Consider the following 6,405-nt stretch of genomic DNA (forward strand, 5'->3'; position numbering starts at 1 on the left):
CTCCCTCCCTCTCTCTCTCTCTCCTTCCTTCCTTCCTTCCTTCCTTCCTTCCTTCCTTCCTTCCTCTCTCTTCTTTCTTTCCTTCTCTCTTTCTTTCTTTCTTTCTTTCTTTCTTTCTTTCTTTCTTTCTTTCCTTCCTTCCTTCCTTCCTTCTCTTCCTTTCTTTCCTTCTTTCTCTTTCTTTCTTTCCTTCTTTCTTTTCTTTCTTCCTCTTTCTTTTCTTTCTTTCTTTCTTTCTTTCTTTCTTTCTTTCTTTCTTTCTTTCTTTCTTTCTTTTTCTTTCTTTCCTTCTTTCTTTTCTTTCTTCCTCTTTCTTTTCTTTCTCCTTTCTTCCTTCTCTCTCTCTCCTTCCTTCCTTTTTTGACAGAGTCTTGCTCTGTCACCAAGGCTGGAGTGCAGTGGCACTGTCACGGCTCACTGCAACCTCCACCTTCCAGGTTCAAATGATTCTCCTGCCTCAGCCTTCCGAGTGGCTGGGATTACAGGTGCCCACCACCATGCCTGGCTAATTTTTTTGTATTTTTTAGTAGTGACAGGGTTTCACCATGTTGGCCAGGCTGGTCTCGAACTCCTGACCGCAGGTGATTCACCCACCTTGCCCTCCCAAAGTGCTGGGACTACAGGCGTGAGCCACTGTTCCTGGCCCCACTTTTTTTTTTCTTTTTTTTAATAGAGATGGCATCTCCCTGTGTTGCCTAGGCTGGTCTCGAACTCCTGGGCTCAAGGGTTCCTCCCACCTTGACCTCACAAAGTGCTAGGTTTACAGGCATAAGCCTCCATGCCCGGCCATTTGCTGACTTTTTAGTGGGGTTATTTCTTTTTTTCTTGTTGATTTATTTAAGTTATAAATAGATTATAGATTCTGGATACTACCTAGTCTTTTGTGGGATGCATAGCTTACAAATATTTTCTCCCACTCTGAAGGTTGTCTGCTTACTGTGTTGATTGTTTCTTTTGCTGAGCAGAAGCTCTTTTCTATTCCTACACATTCATCTTGAAGGTTTTTATCTATTCCTGCAAACTCATCCTGAAGGTTGAGTTTTGTTATGGGTCTAAGCAGTACCGTGGGTGCTACTGGAAAATCTTATGCTTGAGAAAGAAAGAGGCCAGGCATGGTGGCTCATGCCTGTAATCCCAGCACTTTGGGAGGCCAAGATGGATGGATGGCTTGAGCTCAGGAGTTCAAGACCAGCCTGAGCAACACAGCAAAACTCTGTTTCTACAAAATATACAAAAATTAGCCAGGCATGGTGGTGCGTGCCTATAATCCCAGATACTTGGGAGACAGAGGCATAAGAATATCTTAAACTCGGGAGGCAAAAGTTGCAGTGAGCTGAAAAAAAAAAAAGAAAAGAAAAAAGAAACTAGCACAGACTCAGAAAATGAGAAGAAGGAGTGAAATGAAGAGTAGATTTAAAAAAAGATTGCATAAGTCAAAACACTTTGAGTCAAAAATGACAGAAATTGTACTCAATGAGAAAAACAAAATTTTTTGCTCATGTAATTGACAAATTCATCTATCCATGTATTTACCTACTTAACAATACTTACCAACTACTCTTTTCCAGGCCCTATTTTAGGCCCTTGAGATACATTAGTGTACAAAACAAACCAAGATCCCTTCCTTTGTTGGAGCTAATAGTAGAAATACAGTCTTTTATTTTACTTTTGTGTTTCCTGAATGTACACAGTGCACTAATTGTAGATGCTTCTCCAACATCTACTCTCCATCTTTGTTTATAGTTTGAAATGTGAATTTGAAGATCTGCTAATTACCTCTGCATATCTTTGGTTATTTTTTCCAAAAAGATTATTAATTATTCTGGAAGTTTGATTTGCATCCCATTGGAGGGAAAAAAGGGAGATTAATTCCATCTAAAAGTTCATGACTTTACTATCCTAAGGAAAAAGAGCAAAAGTGGAGGAATCACATTACCTGATTTCAAATTATACTACAGAGCTGTAGTAAACAAAACAGCATGGTGCCGGCATAAAAATGGACACATAGACCAGTGGAACAGAATAGAGAACCCAGAAATAAGTTCACATATTTACAGTGGACTCATTTTCAGCTAAGGTACCAAGAACATACATAGGGGAAAGGACAATCTCTTCAGTAAATGGTGCTGGGAAAACTGCATAGCCACATGTAAAAGAATGAAACTAGAGCCCATCTCTTGCCATATACAAACATCAAATAAAAATGGATTAAAAACTTAAATCTATGACCTGAAACTATGAAACTACTAAAAGAAGATATTGGAAAAACTCTCCAGGACATTGGAGTGGGCAAAGAAATCTCAAGCAATACCCCACAGGAATGGACAACCAAAACAAAAATGGACAAATGGGATAACATCAAATTAAAAAAACTTTTGCTCAGCAAATGAAACAATTAATAAAGTGAAGAGGTAACCCACAGAATGGGAGAAAATATTTGCAAACTACTCATCTGACAAGGAATGAATAACCAGAATATACAAGGAGCTCAAACAACTCTATAGGAAAAAAATCTAATAATCTGATTAAAAATGAGCAAAAGATCTGAATTAACATTTCTTGAAAGAAGACATACAAATGGAAAACAGGTATATAAAAGGGTGCTTGACATCACTGATTATCAGAGAAATGCAAATCAAAACTATAATGAGATATCATGTGACCCCAGTTAAAATGGCTTTTATCCAAAAGACAAGCAATTACAAATGCTAGCAATAATGTAGAGAAAAGAGAACCTTTATACACTGTTGGTGGGAATGTAAATTAGTAAAACCATTGTGGAAAACAGTTTGGAGGTTCTTCAAGAAACTAAAAAATAGAGCTGCCATATGACCTAGCCATCCCACTCATAGGTATATACCCCCTGAAAAAAGAAATCAGTATACAGAAGAGATATCTGCACTCCCATGTTTATTGCAGCACTATTCACAATAGCCAAGATTTGGAAGCAACCTCACCACCCATCATCAGATGAGTAGATAAAGAAAATGTGGTACTTACACACCATGAAGAGCTATTCAGTCATAAAAAAGAATGAGAACCTGTCAACAACATGGATGGAACTGGAAGTCACTATGTTAAGTGAAATAAGTCAGGCACAGAAAGACAAACATTGTGTTGTTCTTGCTTATCCGTGGGAGCTAAAAATTAAAACCATTGAACCTATGGAGACAGAGTACAAGGATGGTTACCAGAAGGGTAGTTGGAGAGGATGGGGGAAGGAGGTTTGTTCATGGGTACAAAAATAATAGTTAGAAGAACTAAGACATAGTATTTGCTAGCACAACGGGGTGACTATAGTAAAACATAATTTAATTGTACTTTTTTTTTTTTTTTGAGACAGAGTCTTGCTCTGTCACCCAGGCTGGAGTGCAATGGCACAATCTCGACTCATTGCAATCTCCACCTCCTAGGTTCAAGCAACTCTTGTGCCTCAGCCTCCTGAGTATCTGGAATTATAGGCATGTACCACCATGCCTGGCTAAGTTTTGTATTTTTAGTAGAGATGAGGTTAGGCCATGTTGGACAGGCTGCTGTCAAACTCCTGACTTCAGGTGATCCACCCACCTTGGTCTCTCAAAGTGCTGGGATTACAGGCATGAGTCACCATGCCCAGCCTTAATTGTACATTTAAAAGTAGCTAAAAGAGTAGAATTGGATTGTTTGAAACACAAAGGATAAATGCTTGAAGTGACAGATACCCTATTTACCCTGATGTGATTATTACTCATTGCATGCCTATATAAAAATATCTCATGTAACCCATAAATATATACACCTACTATGTACCCACAAAAATCAAAAGTTAAAAAATAAGAAATAAAAGTTTGTTACTTTAAGGCACCTCAATCCAACCAAACTCAAAAAATGAGTATGAAGAAAGTGATTTCATGGCTTAAAAGTTGCAGCTATTGCTTCAATGTGAGATTCCAAGAGGGGCAATGTTAGATTGTACCTTAGTTTGTGCTTTTTGAAAGAGAGGCTTGAGTTGATATTTGACACATGCTTAGGTTGACCTGAACTCTAATACAGAAAAGAATCCCTATTGAGAGCATCAACAATGCTGGGTGAGAAGTCTTGTTAACTTACTTCAGTATGATTTCCCGAAGTTAGTCCTGTGCTTTGAGTGGACTTTTTTCAATATTTACTGTATTAGTCCATTTTCACGCTGCTGATAAAGACATACCTGAGACTGGGCAATTTATAAAAGAGAGAGGTTTAATCGAATCACAGTTCCACATGGCTGGGGAGGCCTCACAATCATAGCTGAAGGTGAAAGGCAGGTTTCACAAGACAAAATCATGAAATCACTTCCTTCAGACTGATTTTTTAAATTTGATTGGATTGAGCTGCCTTTAAGTCATAAACTTTTATTTTTTTTTAATTTTTGATTTTTGTGGGTACATAGTAGGTTACATGAGATTTTTTGGTTTTTTTTTTGACAGAGTCTCACTCTGTCATCAGGCTGGAGTGCAGTGGTGCCATCTTGGCTTACTGCAACCTCTGCCTCCTGGGTTCAAGTGATTCTCCTGCCTCAGTCTCCCAAGTAGCTGAGACTACAGGCATGTACCACCATGCCCAGCTAAATTTTTTTTTTTGTATTTTTAGTAGAGACGGGGTTTCACCATGTTGACCAGGATGGTCTCTGTCTCTTGACCTCGTGATCTGCCCACCTCAGCCTCCCAAAATGCTGGGATTACAGATATGAACCACCGCACCCGGCCAAGATATTTTTGTGTAGGCATGTAATGCATACTAATGACACCAAGATAAATAAGGTATCTACCACCTCAAGCATTTATCTTTTGTGTTTCAAACAATCCAACTCTACTCTTTTAGTTATTTTTAAATGTACAGTTAAGGCCAGGCATGGTGGCTCATGCCTGTAATCCCAGCACTTTGGGAGGCTGAGGCAGGTGGATCACCAGAAGTCAGCCTGGCCAACATTGCCTAACCCCATCTCCACTAAAAATAAAAAAAATTATCCAGGCATGGTGGCACGTGCCTGTAATCCCAGATACTCGGGAGGCAGACAAGAAGAGAACTTGTACAGGGAAACTTCCCTTTATAAAACCATCAGCTCTTATGAGACTTATTCACTATCACAAGACTAGCATGGGAAAGAACCACCCCCATGTTTCAATTACCTTCCACCAGGTCCCTCCCACAACACATGGGAATTATGGGAGCTACAATTCAAGATGAGATTTGGGTGGGGACACAGCCAAACTATATCATTCCACCCCTGACCCCTCCCAAATCTCATGTCCTCACATTTCAAAACCAATCATGCCTTCCCAATAGTCCCCAAAGTCTTAACTCATTTCAGCATTAACTCAAAAGTCCATAGTCCAAAGTCTCATCTGAGACAAAGAAAGACATTTCTACCTATGAGCCAGTAAAATCAAAAGCAAGTTAGTTACTTCCTAGATAAAATGGAGGTACAGATATTGAAAAAATATACCCACTCCAAAGGGGAGAAATTGGCCAAAATGAAGGGGTTAAATGCCCCATGCAAGTTCGAACTCCAGCAGGGCAGTCAAATATTAAAGCTCCAAAATGATCTCCTTTGACTCCATGTCTCACATCCAGGTCATGCTGATGCAAGAGGTAAGTTTCCATGGTCTTGGGCAGCTCTGCCCCATGGTTCTGGAGGGTACAACCTCCCTCCCAGATGTTTCACAGGCTGATGTTGAGTGTCTGCAGCTTTTCCAGGCACACAGTGCAAGCTGTAGGTGGATCTACAATTCTGGGGTCTGGAGGACAGTGGCCTTCCTCTCACAGCTTCACTAGGCAGCACCCCAATGGGGACTCTGTGCAGGGGCACCCACCCCACATTTCCCTTCTGCACTTCCCTAGCAGAGGTTCTCCATGAGAGCTCTGCCCCTCTAGCAAACTTCTGCCTGGACATCCAGGCGTTTCCGTACATCTTCTGAAACTAGGTGGAGGTTCCCAAACCTCAATTCTTGACTTCTATGCACCTACAGGCTCAACACCAGATGGAAGCTGCCAAGGATTAGGGCTTGCACCCTCTGAAGCCATGGTCCGAGCTGCACCTTGGCCCCATTTAGTCATGGTTGGAGTGGCTGGGACACAGGGCACCAAGTCCCTAGACTGCATGTAGCATGAGGACCCTGGGCTTGGCCCACGAAACCATTTTTTCTTGCAAGGCTTCTGGGCCTGTGATGGGAGGGGCTGCCTCAGAGGTCTCTGATATGTCTTGTAGACATTTTTCCCATTGTCTTGGTGATTAATGTTTGGCTCCTCCTTACTTATGCACATTTCTGCAGCCAGCTTGAATTTGTTCTCAGAAAATGGGATTTTCTTTTCTATTGCATTGTCAGGCTGCAAATTTTCCAAACTTTTACGCTCTGTTTCCCTTTTAAAACTGAATGCCTGGCCGGG

Source organism: Rhinopithecus bieti, unplaced genomic scaffold, assembly GCF_001698545.2.
Source record: "Rhinopithecus bieti isolate Rb0 unplaced genomic scaffold, ASM169854v2 scaffold_15133, whole genome shotgun sequence".
Taxonomy (NCBI): Eukaryota; Metazoa; Chordata; class Mammalia; order Primates; family Cercopithecidae; genus Rhinopithecus; species Rhinopithecus bieti.